The sequence below is a fragment of the Falco cherrug genome, chromosome 1 (genome assembly GCF_023634085.1).
Source record: "Falco cherrug isolate bFalChe1 chromosome 1, bFalChe1.pri, whole genome shotgun sequence".
NCBI classification, from domain to species: Eukaryota; Metazoa; Chordata; class Aves; order Falconiformes; family Falconidae; genus Falco; species Falco cherrug.
Genome location: NC_073697.1, coordinates 53341475 through 53357929, shown reverse-complemented (window position 1 = coordinate 53357929; position 16455 = coordinate 53341475).

Genomic DNA, 16455 nt, shown 5'->3' with positions numbered 1-16455 from the left:
GTCTTTTCCAACCTAAATGATTCCATGATTCTAGGTTCCCTCCACTTGGGACCTCAGGTCCCCATCACCTCAACAAGAAGCTTGACACAGAAAGGGACTCTGGGGCACAATTCCCTCCCTCTTTTCACCTCCAGAAGGCTTTGGACGGGAGGCCCATCAGATGTACAGTCCTGCACATGCTGAACAGACAGAAACACGGCACCCATGTCGGTCTTGGTGGATATTCAGCAATGCTAAAGAAAGCTTTTGAGCTGTCTGGGTCTCAGGGCGTGCACTCATGCAGTACAGGCCACGTTTCTGGGAAGCACGATGCAGCATGTTGTACAGAGGGCTGTCCTGAACCATGGAAATATCTCAGGGGAGCAGAAAGAGGCCATCCCCGGCGTGGCCTCTCCAGCTCCTTTGCTTGCCCTTGCAGTGGCCAAATTGGTAATGAGCCGGCATTGTGCCCAGGTGGCCATAAAGGCCAACGGCATCTTGGCTTCTATCAAAAATTTTGTCGTCAGCAGTATTAGGGAAGTGATTTTCCCCCTGTATTCAGCACTGGTGAGACACAGCTCAAATACTATGTTCAGTTGTGGGCCCTTCACAACAAAAGGGATGCAGAGGTGATGGAGAGGGTCCAGAGAAGGGCAACAAAGCTGGTGAAGTGTCCAGAGAAGAAATTCTACAAGAAGCAGCTGAGGGAACTGGGGTGGTTTAGTTCGGAGAAGGAAGAGGAGATTCAGGGGAGACCTTATTGCTCTTTGGAGCTATGTGAAAAGAGGTTGTAGACAGGTCGGGGTAAGTCTCTTCTCGCAGATAGCAAGCAACAGGATGAAAGGAAACAGCCTCAGGTTGTTCCAGGGAAGGTTTAGAATGGGTATTAGGAAATGTGTCTTCACAGGAAGTGTTATCAAGCATTGGAACAGGCTGCCCAGCAAGGTGGTGAAATCATCGTCCTTGGAAGTGTTTAAAAAATGTGTAGATGTGGTGCTTAGAGACATGGCTTAGTGATGGCAATCCTAGTGAGCTAATGGGTGGACTTGATGATCTCAAAGGTCTTTTTCAACCTAAATGATTCTATGATTCTAGGAGTGGGCTGTCCCTATATGCTGAAAGACAGGCTGGCGTGGAAGAAGACCAGCCTGGCTGAACAGAGAGCTTTGGCTGGATCTTTCAAAAAAACCAAGCACCACGCAGTTGCTTGCTCACTCTCCTTCACCCAGACGGACGAGGAGGAGAATTGGAAAGGAACATAAAACTCAAGGGTTGATATAAGAACAATGTAATAGGTAAAGCAAAAGCTGCGCACGCAAGCAAAGCAAATCAAGGAATTCATTCACCACTTCCCATCGGCAGGCAGCTGTTCAGCCATCTCCAGGGAAGCTGGGCTCCATCACGTGTAACAGTTACTCAGGAAGACAAACGTCATAATGCCAAATGTTCCCCCCTTTCTTCTTCTTTCCTCAGTTTATAGACTCAGCATGATATCATATGGTATGGAATACCTCTCTGGCTAGTTCAGGTCACCTATCCTGACTGTGTCCCCTCCCAGCCCTCTCACTGGCAGGGCCTGGGAGACTGAAAAGTCTTTGACTTAGTATAAACATCATCCAGAAACAACCAGAAATGCGTGTGTTATCAACATGGTTCTCACATCAGAGCCAAAACACAGCACCGCACCAGCTACTAAGAAGAAAACTAACTCTATCCCAGCTGAAACCACAACAGAGTTTCATTGTTTATATATTATATATATTATTTATATATTATATTATTTTTTATTATTATTCTTATTATAAGAGTTTCCTTTAGCTTCTCAGGGAAGTTGGAGCCAGTATATACAAAGAAATACAGTTTTTCAAGCTACCTAAGCTATTTTTACTAAAGAATTATTTCCCTTTACAACATTTTGTACTTCAGAAACTTAGTTTTCTTTTGCAGTTCAGTACCAAGAGCCGACTAAACCAGTTACTTCATTATTTGTGTGGAATGCAAAGAGAAAACAATGATCTCCAATGCAAAATAAGTGATGGGCAGGAGACAAGGCTATATATTATAACCCAGAGGAAGCATGCATTGCCCAGCCCATTGCTGTATTCTTTCTCCGTCAGACTAATTCTCATTCACCACTTCAGTCTTAGGTTTTTTTTTTCAAGGGATTATATTATTTTTATTTCACATCAATCAAAAGAAACTAACATAAGCTATATAAAAATAGCAATGTAACAGAGTAAGTAACTTTAGGTCACAACATAAAATCTTTTCTGACTCAAAAGTGGGAAAAAAAAAAGGAACTTTTTAACTTGAAGTGTCAAGGCCAGAATTAAATCTGGTTTAGTTATTTATTTTCATCCTTTACACTGACAAGTACAAAAGACAATCTTCTGAATCAAAAGAAATACAACACTATTTATGTTCCAAAACAAAATGGAAGATAACAATTATTTGTGTCAGAATTTCTCTTATTTGAAAAAATATATCCTAACTGTATTAATCTACAAGCTGCAGTGCAATTTTTTTGTAATGTTTTGTATTATGTGTTACTGCTACTACCTCCTAAAATCTGTTCAGAGTTGCTAAGAAATTATAACCCATCTGAAATTACTGCAATTATTGCTGGTCCACTTCCTGGAAATCCTCTAGAATTTTTGTTTTGAAAAGGCTGCAACAGAAGAAATATATCACCATCTGCTTACCCCATTCATATCTCTAGCATCTGAAATTGACCACTAGTGTACATACACAGCAGTCTAAACAGACCTTTGGTTTGACTCATTACAGATGTTCTTATGGCCTCAGCACTTAAGATAATTGCTTTAGAGAAGGGAGTGTATGGCTTTTCTAATATGTTGTGTTTTGTTTTGTTTCAGAAACCAGTGGCAGTGCCATTCTCTTTTTTAATCTGTTTTGCATTGCTTAGTGCTGATATTTTTCACTCCCAATGTAAACAGATTGCCCTTTGATGTCAGGACTAATTCCTTGCATGTTGATGGAGCAGAATATCAGAGATGAAATCAATCATATGGCTCTGAGACAAGAATCCATCTGTATCATCATGCTAATTTGAGAACATATTTGGAGCCAAGATAAAATACAAGTCTGCATGGAGCTAAACATCATGCTGATCAGCAGAGATACAACTAAATGTCATTGAAGTCCAAGGAAAATCTAATCAGTGAGCAAACTGAATCAAGTTGTCCAGCTGTATTTCTTTAGAGAGATATAAAAGTGTGTGCATGTATACACACATCTATTAGTAAATTAATGAACTGGGAAATGTACTTGCAGACATTTGAATTTTCTGTATCCTGGTGGAGTTTTAATGTAAATATTAAAGGACATCAGGTTTGGCACTGTTTCTTTGGATCAGACAATGGAACAGCTCTCACCAACTTCAGCGTAAAATAAGTCAAGCCTAAGAAATTGCTCCTTGTGTCAGTTGACACGGAGTGGACTTAGTTGACAAGAGTTGTGAGCATATGAACTTTAATTAACCCTATAGGATAAGGGAGTAACAGTTCTAAAAATAGAGTACCTTAAGTGTAAACAAACCTGTCAAGTACGATGAGTGTCTTTGTGGAAAGCCTTTGAGATAGGCTGATTGTGAGCACCAGTGCCTGCTAGTGGTTGGGTGTTGAGGGAATTTGAACAAGCCAACCAATAATTAAATTTTATCTATCCAATACTATTGGTGTCCAGAGTCACTCAAGAATGGAAAAGGATCTCACAGCCCTGCCGTGTGACTATGTACCACACAGATGAAAACATTACATTGACTCCCTACTTACTTCTAGATTTTGCTGTCTTTCCCATGGGGCAAGGAAGCCATATAACTTGTAAAATTTCTTACATCTGTGATTAAAGTCTTTTGGCATGCAATCCATTCAGCCTCTGAACTGCCAGTCTGGTCTGAAATCACAACACTTTCTTCTCATCAACCATACCTCTGAGACAACACTTCAGGAAAGGAGTTGTTATTATATAAATGCCTGTGATGTGAAGGTTGGATGTCATGAGTGACCTAGAATAGGGGTCTCCAGCTTTTCATGTATAGCTCTCGTGAAGCTGTACACTGTACAGTATGGTTCATCCCTGTTACGGAAGCAAATACCCATCCATCCTGTAATCAAACTGCAGATGCCTGCCATCATCCACATCTGTTTGCAAGTATGTGCGAAGTCACATGAACAGTGTCTACTTTTGTGTAGCTGTCACTTTCCCCAAAAGCACATATTCCACTATCATGAGACAGACATGTCCCCATTCATATAATGGGACATGCAAACAGCCTCGGGTCACTTAAACTGTGTGCATACAGACACAGAAGTCATGCTTTGTCAAGTATGCATTACAACATTCTGGTCATGCTATGGATACACAACTGGTTATATAGTGGAAAGGACTGGTTATACATGGAAGGATGACAGGTCTCTGGAGAGAGTGTGGCATAGAAGAGGCCAGGCAGGAACAAATTGTTTGGACTGGCACACGACCTGTGGTGCTCCATCCCATAACCCATCTGACAATCCTTCCTTGACCTGATCAAGCCTTGGTAAGTCCTTCCAGAGACAGTTTTTACTGCCTAAAAAGCACATGCACTAATCCATTTTGCCCAAATCTGCCCATTAATGTGAGGAATGCTGAGGATGAAAACACATTTCTGCAGCACCTGAGTAGATGTGGCCTATTTCCTTCATGCAGCAGCAGCAGCACTGGGCACAGAGGGAGCACAACTTACGTTCTCCTTCTCCAAAGTCTCCTTATTTGTCTGTTGAAGAGAGGGCGGTCCAGACATCAGCCGGTGGACCAATGCAAGGGCTTCCTTGGTCCACTACTTAGACTAGGATCAGCTTAGACTAGGAAATCTGGACAAGATGTGAGAAAAATCACAGCATGATGAATCTTAACAGAACCTGACTTTTAAAGAATTGTTTAAATCTATAAAAGTGATGTCCCCCATCTGTTACAAAAAATGTGTAATATTCTTCATGTCACTTAACTGGTTCTGAACACTGTGTGGGAGAACACAGGAGAAAGATTAAAGTAGGCTAGGAGGATTTCATAACATTTTGTGGCATCTCCTCTCAGTAAATTGCACTGTCTGCTCCAACTCTTCACATACTTGCATTTTTATGCTGCATTCCTAAAAAGCCACAAGGGATGACACGTGTCTCTGGGTCAATTTCATATTCACACAGCAGCAGCAGACATTCGTACTGCTACTAGCAGAAATGGCAGCAAGCTTTTCCACTCGTATTCAAGGTAATCTGCAGAAATTGGAAACTGGGGAAATAGGGATGGAGAGCTCCAACTCAGACAGAGTCAGGTGAAAAAGAAGGACCTATATTTCCTCACTGATTAATCATATCAGTTCAGAAATACAAATTTAAGTGTTAGCTGGACATTGTGAATCCTTGATTCTAACTAAGGAGATACAGATAAAGAATCAGATCACTGATTCAAGATTCAGATTAATTTTATCCTGCTTTGGGCACTAGAGCTGGACTACTTCTTTTCCTCTCGTGCTGCATGCCCAAAGCTGTATTGCCTGCATCTTGCAGGCAGCTGAGAGGATCACTTTGGGTACAGGTAAAACCCAATCTGAATTCCTTTGGGTGTCCTGCCTACAACTACAAGCAGGTGGAGGGGTCTCCATCCTTTGGTGTGCAATCAGCAGTAATTGTCCAGTGCAGGGAATCTTAAGAGCAGAACAGCATGACTTCTCTGTCTGTATGCATAGAATTTTAGGTGACCCGAGGCTGTTTGCATGTCCCATTATATGAATGGGGACATGTCTGTCTCATGATAGTGGAATATGTGCTTTTGGGGAAAGTGACAGCTACACAAAAGTAGACACTATTCATGTGACTTTGCACATACTTGCAACACCTTAACATCTTACTTCTTAACATCATACTTAATATCTATCTTCTGTTAGAATCCAGTTTATCTAAGCATAATTTCTGAAGGTTAGGCAGAGTAAGACAGCACTATAGACTCCTTCTATAGGTTCCTTGAACAGCCAAAGGGCAATTCCTTTCTATAACTGCATGGCTATGGTGCAGAAAGAAGGGACTTCTCCTCCAGGAGTGTCTATCTTTGCATTGACTATTACAGGCTTACACTAGGTACTCAACATTTTTATAATTTATTTTAGCTGACACTTCTATTAGCCAATCTGTAAGGTTCCTCTTCTCCAGCTGCTCTAGAATAATTCTATGAGTGGAAACATGACAGAGGGCTTTTATCACACAAACGTGTCCCACCACTGGATAAGCCCCTTGACCCTAACAGAGAACCTATGGACTGCTGGCCTTCTGCATCCCAAGTAGCTAATCAAGGAGGTATATGATTTTTTTTTTATTTCATATAGGCACGAAGTTGCGTAAGTATACGAGTACATGTAAGTACATTCCATATAAATGTGAAGATCACATATTAGGCCTCTCCTCTACGATGAGGCAAATGGGAAAAAACTTGGAAGATTTGCAGGTATTTGTAGAAGAAAGGGATTGCAATATTCTACTTGATTATTTTCCCATTCTTTAGAAAGGTATAAAAAATTGCTTCCTCTGCTTTTCCTTAGATGTGGGATGACTCAACAAAACCTGAAACTCTGCTATCTTCAGCATTGTTCCAAGATGAGAAATGCAAGAAACATGTCAGCATGAAGGAGACAGTAAACGCAGAGCATAAATTGAACACAAAAAGATTGAAAAAAGCATTTTTCTATGTTTCTTCCCACAAGTAAGCAAGGAATTGCTTACAAGGCAACCATTATGGGGTGTCAGGAGGTCAAAGTATTGTCAGCAGGTCAAGGGATTTGATCCTTCCCCTCAGCACTGGTGAGGCCACACCTGGAGTGCTGAGTTCAGTCCTGGGGTCCTCAGTACAAGAGAGACATGGACAGACTGGAGAGAGTCCAGAGAGGGACTACTAAGATGACAAAGGGACTGGAACATCTGTCCTATAAGGAAAATCTGAGAGAGCTGGGACTGTTCAGCTTGGAGAAGAGAAGGCTCAGGGGGATCTTATCAAGGTTATCCCTCCTGAAGGGAGGCTGCAAAGAAGATTGAGCCAGACTCTTTTCAGTGGTGCCCAGTGACAGGACCAGAGGCAATGGACACAAACTGATTGATACACAGGAGGTTCCCTCTGAAAATCAGGAAACACTTTTTCACTGTGAGGGTGACCGAGCACTGGTACAGGTTGCCCACAGAGGTTGTGGAGTCTCCATCCTCGGAGATACTCAAAAGCCATCTGGACATGGTCCTGGGCAACTAGCTGTAGGTGGATCTGCTTGAGCAGGGGAGGTGACAAGACAATGTCCAGAGGACCCTTTGAACCTCAAGCATTCTGTGATTTTCTGATTCTGTGATGAATTAGAAAGAAAACTGTTTCTTAATTCTGCATTTGAAAATCTTGGCTTGGTGGAGAAAGTTAGAAATAATTCCACTGCAGTCAATGAACTACATGGGCAAAAGACAACAGAACTAGGCTGTAGATCGTTGTTCCACCATGCTAGACTGATAGACAAGTTGAAAAAAAAAAATATTTTTTTTTTGTAAAGCAATTGCTTGAGAAAATGACCAATGATATTTGCAGGATATTTGCATGTTTTCAAGTCTACAGATACTAATGCACAAAATTAGTTTCTTCCTGTATGATTAGTGACAGTGTTGAAAGAAGACTACCGGGAGTCTTTCCACCCCTCCAACAAAAATACAGAATCTTCTCTGGTGCTGTTCCTCTCCTGTGTGTATTTCATAACAAAGGAGCCTATTTCTATCAGAAGGAGTTGAATTTCACTAGAACCAGAAAAGGTACTGACATCACAAGAGGACAGGTGGGGTATTTAGCCTATGCACTGAGACAAGGATTTAGTCCTGAGTGCTGATTTCCTTTTCCTGTCTTTTAACTAGGCTTGTTTGACCTTCTGTGCCTGATTGAATAAACATTTTTTTCTGTAGTAGCTATATCCCCCCTGCACATCTGACAGCCCACAGGTTTACTGCAAATATTTCCATCTCCTTTTAAAAACAGGTCATTTGTCTAGTTGAATCAGACTTATATAAGACACAGCTTACCAGGGTAGCCAACGTGCATTAGCACTCTTTTACTAATGAGTTCTACACAATGAAACTGAACAATTCTTTCTGCTGCTCTCCCAGAGAACTGAAAACAAGCAAGGGGTTTAAAGTGACTTTCTAATCAAGATGCACCTCATTAATGGAGGCTTTTTTTAATAGCTTTTCATAGTGAGACTGCTTAAAAATACACTTTAATTAACTCCAGATCGGTTTTGCTTACTTTTCTCTTTATTTGATTTAGAACAAAGACTGTGTGAGCTGACACTCACAAACAGGAAGAATTCTTTCATGAAAACTTTCTAAACAAATGAGATTTAATCTTTTTAATTCAAAAAAATCATGTTTTTCTAGTCATGATTCAAAATCTAAATATTTGTATGTACAATTATTTTTATATATATATTAGACAGGAATATTTTAGTAACGAAATATAGTTCAGTGCATACCAGTACACATGGACATCAACACCAGCCTAGAAAATGTAAATACCGGAATATATTCTTATTAGAAATCAGAAACAAGTAATTAGGTCATTTTTTTTAGAAAATCCCAGACTTTCTGAATGGGAAATGGAAGTAGGTTTTAGCTTTGTGTGTTAAGATTTATCAGTTCTAATAATGACCATTTTAAGCATAAAAGACTGCTCTGCTGAAAAACATCTAAACAGGGTTATAAGAAAGAAACATGGCAGACTAATGTGACAGAAATGCTTCCTATAATTAAGGAAGATAGGAAAGGAGGATCCTATAATAAAGGTTAGCAATATGTGAAGCTGCAGCTGAGAACTGACTTCACCTGAAAAAAATCTCAATGGATAGGAAACTGCAGAAAACAAGGAGGTGATAGAACTCCAAATAAATTAAAGCAGGCACAGCACAGTGTGCCCAAGAGATTTGCACTGAATAGATAGCTGGAAATTGTATGCAAACAATTAAACATGCAAGAACTAGTGGAAGAACATGGCAGTTGACCATGTGCTGACTTTGGGCAGGCTGGACTAGATGACCTAAGATTCCTCCCAACATAAACTATCCTATGGTCTAGATAGGAATTCATCTTAATGATGATGCACTAAAGAATAAAGTATTTGTAAAAAGATGGTTGTAAAATAAAATTGCAATTTTCTTTGGTTTATAGTCCTTTTCACCAACCCATTTTGTCATTAGGAGGATGAGCTACAAGGAGGTAGAAGCTCATAGTCTCAATAGTAGTAAGATGTGGATAACACAAGGCAGATCCCTGAAAGTATTGATACCTCAGCATCTCTGATTCCCACACTCTTCTTGTGCTGTCTCCTTCCAGCACCTCTGAGCTGTGCTACCTCCTTCTCATTCCAAAGTTCTGAAACTCAGACCCTTCTCTTCAGGGCTAATAGTAGCAGAAGCAGCAACTCACCTGTGGGTATATTTACCTCATTTGTCACTGTTCCTTTACTATGGCTCTGCTGCAGCATAAGGACAATATTAGTTTCTTCATGCAAAATTGGAGTAAAAAGGCACAGGAAACAATTATTCTAACACAGAATTTTTCACACTGTGTGTCTGTAACTGTGATGAGAGACAGAAAAGTTTATATTAGTTGCCCATAGATACCTTTAATTGCTGGTAGCTGCTAAGGTAGGCTCATGATGAGTCTGTGCCACTGGTCATTTCTTTTCCTGAACTAGCTGAATTGAGATGCTGCTAACTTATCTGTAATGGAGAAACAGTGGGAGAGGTTACGAGGTGTTTACATAGAGACACATGAGCCTAAAAAGGAAGCTGAATTTTAAACCTGCTAGTTTTTCACAAAGCACTGTCTTGGAGTAAACTGGTTACTATTCACATACACAGAGATACATCTTACCCATCTTTCATTGAGGGAGAGAAGTTGGGAGGAAAAAAAGATAGAGGGAAATACAAATCAATCCACTTTTCCTCTGAAAATCTTTTGTCCAAAAAGCTGCTCAAATCCTTGAATTAAACTGTATTTTCCTACTCTTTCTGCACTAATCATCACATATCCCCACTACAGAAGCAAGGGCAACAGCTGCAGGGGAGGAAAAGAGTTTTCAAGAAAAGTTGCAGGTTATTGTTGTACTAAATTCTTTTTTACTTTTTAACATTTTATCTTTTTAATCAATAAGACACTAATTTAAATTTGTAATTTCCAGTAAAAGGAAATTCAAATGTTACATTTTCTCTTTAAGGATGAAGTGAGGATCAATCTTTTCTGTCAATGAAAGAACTGAACCAGCTCATATGATATGGCTTCTCCAGGAACATAGGGACATCTCCAATGTGGATCCCAGTAACACGGCTTCCTCATGCAGCCAGTGTGCACCCCAAGTGCACTACCACCTGTAACAACCCAAAGTGAATTGAAAACGGTCCCAATGGGAATCAGATCAAGACCTGAATTAGGCCAGACCAAATATTACTCTACGAGTGAGCATGAAACAGTAGCAGGTTTGGGTTTCTCTCCCACTCCATGAATGAACTCTGCCATGATGGTAGTCCTAAGGCTATAATGAAATTACTTTCACCCAGTCCAGTATAATGCCCTTTCAGCCAGGATAGCCCTGTGAAAGACGTACTGCTTTGTGGGTAGACAGACAAGGGTCTCTCCATTTTTCTGATGATTTCGGTGTTTCAAAATGGAGTTTCACTCAACTACAGTTCAGCATTTAACAATGAGGGCTGGATTCCTGACTAATGGAAACTTTTGCAACCAGGGAGCCAGGATGATCGAGGGACCCCACAAATGCAGTCAGCCCACAAGATGCTGAGTAACTGCGGAAGAAAATCAAGCCCAGAAACCAGGAAGGTTTACACAGGATTTCACAAATAAATATATTTCCTTCAGTCTCCAGCAAAACCCATTGTCAGTTGAAATACTCTGACCTGACTATATGATTTGGGTAAGTATTTCAGATGAACCTATCCAACCAGTTTTCATCTGTGTGTCCTTAAAAGAGTCAAAGAGAACTGGTGTCAGTCCTGTCCTTCAATGTCTAGGCAACATGATTCCATCTCTATACAACTCAAATAGTCAGACTCAGAAAGGTAATGAGTTTCATTAAAGCTGTATTTTCTAGTAAACGGATAAAAGATTTGCTTTTCATTCTTTCTAACAAGTGAAATGGAGAATAAATGTTCTTCCCCTGTAGCTAAAGAAATCTGAAACAAGTCCAAACAGCTTCTCTATTGAATTTATACAAACAGAAGCTCTAAGCTCATAAAAATATATCACTGTGAAGCCTACAAATATGGCTTCATTTTATTACTCTTACAACGATAATTTGAAGCAATAAATATTCCACACTGAACTTGTATTCTGTCTGCAACATGGGTCATCTAATTTCCTCGGACTTCACTCTGTATCTGGAACTCAGGTTTCATAACCCAGTTGATCTGTGCCTGGAAATCTAGTGGCACCTAGTTACATGCAACAAAGACAAACACAGACCAGCCCACGTTACACAAAAGAGGTATTTAATGAAAGCCTGGATCAAGCTTTATTTTTCTCTGTTAAATGTACCTTTCTCTGCAAGGTCAGTTGATTTCCATAGGATCACTTGCAAACTTAGGTAATTCTGTGAATCAGAGTGGTAGAGTTGAGCCTTAAGGGTTAGAGGCCATCATAGGGAAAAGAAAAAAGAAAAAAAAAAAAAAAGAAAAGCAAAAAAGAGTATTTTAAAAGCAACAGCGCCCTTAAAAGAACACAGTTATGCTGGATATCATCGGATAGGTGAAAGCAGTCAATCTTGAACACTGTGTCTAATAAAGACTACAAAGCATCTGTGTGCTTAGGCATGCTCTTTTCATCTAAGGTAACCATACCCCTACTGTCGCTATCACAAACACTTTCAAACGTTTTTAGTATTAAGAGAAATCACAGCTTGTTTCAGGCTTCCAGTCCATTTACTGATGTTACATTCTATTTGAATAAGCAAAGACCACACAATCAAAATATATTTTTCCTGTAGTGTAAACTCAGGGGACAGGTGACCCCCCACACACGCTGGGTCCCCGTCTTGGTCCTGAGCAGGTAAACACACCACACTGTCTCGGGGAATGACAGCTTGAAAGTGTCCCACTGCTCCCCAGTACTTCTGAAAACACACAGTGTTTCACCTCCTGCTGATTTTGTGGAAGTGGGACATGGCCTTACCTACTTTTAATCCCTTTAAAGCCAGCAGACATCCCAGACGATTCAACTGGGAGTAAAGTGCCTCTCGCTGCAAGGCTATCAGGCTCAGTCCAGCAGTGTGCAGCATACAGCACAGTTCCATTCTCTGTCCCCTGCCCATGTCACACACTAAAGGCTGGGCAAAGGCTAGCCCTCCGCAATATACTGCAGTACTAGAAGAAAGATGTACGTATTTGTTACCTCATGCAGGTTTGTATTTGAGTTGCAGAGTATAAATACAAGAGTCTTTCCTTCTCCTAAGCAAGAAGGCAGTAGAGCACACTTCAATTAACGTATGCAGATTAGTTCTTGCCTACTACTATTAAGTTTCCACAGACCATGTAGCATTGGCATGACAGGGATTTGCTTCTAAAGAAAGCAATAATGATATACACACACACAAAAAAAAAAATCCCTAATGCCATATATCCATCAGGTGGCAGGTACAGGAAAACAAAGGGGGCAGAATCAAACACAAAACAGTTTCTCACAGTAATGCCCTCTAAAAATTGAGATGGAAACTCAATCCAAAAATTCCAAAAAGCATGAATATCTTTCTCTTAAAATAATCTGAGGCCAGGCATTCCTACTTTAGAGTAGCCAGAAGAGCAAAGAATTAACTTGTCTTATGGAGACCTTCTGGCTATTTCCTTACATTTGTACATGGCTGTGAGTAGGAGAAAATCTTCTAGCTCTCAGGCTGAACGTATAATAAACCTAAATAACACAAGAGGCTTTTTGACATTGAGAGATGTCTGAAATTACAAGTCTGGAAGCACAATAATGCTTGAATGGGAAGGTGACTCCAGTCAGTTGTTTACCCTGTCTCCTTTTCACTGTCTTCAGGGTTTTTTCTGGATTTGAAACTGCACAGCAAGGCTCAGCTGCATGGATCACTGTCACCTACTCTGTGTGCTGCAAGCAACTTCCAAGGGATATAACAGCATTTAACTTTTTTTACTCCCATTTCAAGTGGCTAGGTACCACTGAAAATAGGGATCCTAACCTTTTCTGAACAGCCCTCAGCCACACGCTCTGGTGCTGGGACCAAGCCTCGGTGAGGCACCTCACATGAAACCAATGGGAAACTATTCTCTTTCCCAGTGGCACCAGTGGTTTTCCGCTACTTTACCAAACTCAACTGCCCAATGAGCAAGTCAGGTAGCAGGAAGGTGGGGATAGGGACAAACAAACTTGCCTTTTTGGCGGCACCTGCAAGCTCTGCTGGCCTTGCAAGGTTCTGCTAGCCTTAGGATATCACCCTGAACAGAAGGGTGGGAAAACCTGTGCAGCAGCAACTGCTGTGGACTCACCTCTGCCTGACAGAGCTCCTGTCACCCACACAGCTGTTCAGGAAGATCACACTACAACAACAATCACTTTGTACCTATCCGCTTCTCTTTATATAGCAATACCTTACCTGAAAGGGGTACTCTGCATTCTCAAATGAAGAGGCTTAATTACTTGCAAAGCTATAACAAGTCTGACATATCTTCTGGAACTTGGATCTTACCCATTGTCAATTTACTACTTATCTTTTTTTGCCTTTACTTTGTTAAACCCAACATTCTTCAGATCATGTAAAAGCCATCATCCTGAGTCTTGCATCACTAAGTAATAATCTCTGTTTCTTATTACATACAGAGCTTCAGTTAGGGAAAGGAAAAGTCTTAAATTTTGTTTATACTGAATTACAGGATTTTGACAGGGCTCTTACTTACAGCAGTATAAACCTCAGTGCCCCTCAGTGCTCAGCTCCTGGAGCTTAAAGTGCCAACCTAAGAACGTCTGCCTAAAGAAAACATATTAGTAGGCCATGGCATTACTACACGCTTCACAGAGATCATTTTAAGTAAAAATCTGAAGTGTGCTGTGTGTTGGGGATGTGAGGAATCTTCAGTTTAACTCTTTATTTATTTCTCTGGAAAAGTTTAATATTATCATTTAATTATCATTCATCCTCCTTTTTCACGGCAAGGTTCCCTCCTGCATGCCTCACTTCCACCTAGCTTTCCTAAGCTCACTTATACAGTAAGCCCTCACTTATTCTCTGTAGATAAATTTTCCTTGAAAATATTTTTATGTGATTGGGCTTTTTAGATTTTCTTTGCACCTCCTTCAGTATTGTTCCTACACCAGTCTGGTCCCTCTCACACAGTTCCTTTCCATCTGCTACATTTTGTTTGTTTTCCCTGTGTTTTATTGCTTAATCTAAGATGTGAATTTAATTTTTAAATACTGGACCATAGAAAGAATATATGGTAAATGTGGCTTCCAGACTGGACCATAGTATTACAACTCCTCAGTATTGCCATTACTAAATGCACCATCACTACTTCTGAGAAGCTTTGACAGTGGAGCTTGTTTAACAGCAGCACCGGACACTTGACAGAAACAAACTCAACTTTCAAAAGGTTTACAGTTTAGCTTTTTGTATATTCATTCAAACCTGATACCCATTTGGAATTACTGTCTCATTGCCACAGTTTCCCTATTTCAGCTGTACCTTCTACCATGAACAACTGAGCTGATGTCTTCCACCGCAGGGACAGATCCCCTCTGGACAGCCCAGAAAGCCTTTCTCTTCCAGAGAAGAAACTTTCCCAGGCTGGAGACACACAGTCTCTTCTGCAAACACTAATATCACTCTACCTGTAGACTGCAAAATCCCAGGCCCTTCTTTCAAATCTGACAGTTCATCTGTTTTGCACACTACAAGGTTTCACCACCCAAGAGTTCATTTTGGACGGTTTCTGTTAAGCCACCGCTCTATCAGCAATGATATCAGGCCCAACAAGCAGCACTGCCTTACTCTGTAAGTGTGGGAGAAAACTGTTCACAAAGTGACAGGATGGCTCCCTGCATTTACATTGGTTTGGTATTTCTATCAAGAGCCACATTGCCTGGTGGCCATGCTGTTACATCCAACATGAACACCTTATAAGTGCTTGACTTTGAGGATAAAGGAAAAACACAACATGTAGGAAAGTGGAAAACTTTAAATGTATTTCACCTGAGCAAGGCCAGTTTATAATCTCACAGTCCCAACCACACACATTTTCCATAATTCCCTTTCCAAATCCTTTGCTTTTCACATCCAAATGGTGCATTTCTCATGTCTTTACATTCTAGCCCTGAATTAGTCTCATGTTCTTTATATTTTAGACCTGAAGTAACATACTTATTATTTCCTGAATTTAAAATAAAATTGTAATGTATTTTATAACTCAACCCCTGAATTCCCTTAGCTGACTGGATTACACCACTACTTCCACTCTGCTTTCCTCTGAGTATTTCCTAGTGACAAATCTAGAAATCCGTGAGCCTGAGTTGTCCTGAATTGCTTAAGTCATAACTGCATTACTTGACCCCAACAAATGTAAACTTTGCTGTGTAACAGGCAGCTTCAACACAGACTATACAGAGAAAGCTCAAAGCATTTCCTCAGTTAAGTAATTTTCATGTCTGTCTTGCAGCTGTCTTCTGCCTCTGCATTTCTGGAACAGTTACAGTGAGACAGAGTGGAGTCATGGCACAGGGTTTGAAAGAAAGCTTTGAAAGAGAAGGAGTGCTCTCCTTGATGTTTATGACAGCGTGAAACCAGTGCTCTCCAGGCTGTGCTGGAAACAGCTTCAGCCAGCTCCAGAGCTGAGCCAGCAGCAAAGGCCACCTCCAGCAGTGGCCGAGCTGATCCCTGCTCCCTCCTGGGAGCCACAGGGAGCCCAGTGAGTCATCACCTCCTCCCTCCCCACCTAACAGGCGTCCCACCTCTGCTGCCTTCCTGTCTCCAGCAGGGGCCCTGACCCCAAGGTATCTGACCTGGCTCTGAATGGGCTGGCATCTCCTCCTGCAGAATGATTTCCTCTGAGCAGGCTCCCATTTCATTTACTGTATGGGCAGGACACCTCTCTCTTTAGAGTATATGATCCATGCCAGTAATCCAGGATATACTGGAATTTTGCTAAAAGCAGATATCCCATTTTTCACACCCCCCTTTTCAGACTAGAGGGAAGTATAAATGGATATTGGCAACATTGCACTGATTATTTTAATTTCCTTTCTCATTCTTTTGGCTTTAAGAATTCTCATTTCCTTTTTCCCAGTTAGCCATTACTCAATTAACCAAATAAAAATATAGCATGTGTACAGTTAGTGTCACTCTATCTTACGAGTTTTCCCACAGTTGAGGAAACAACTGCCGTCACCTCAA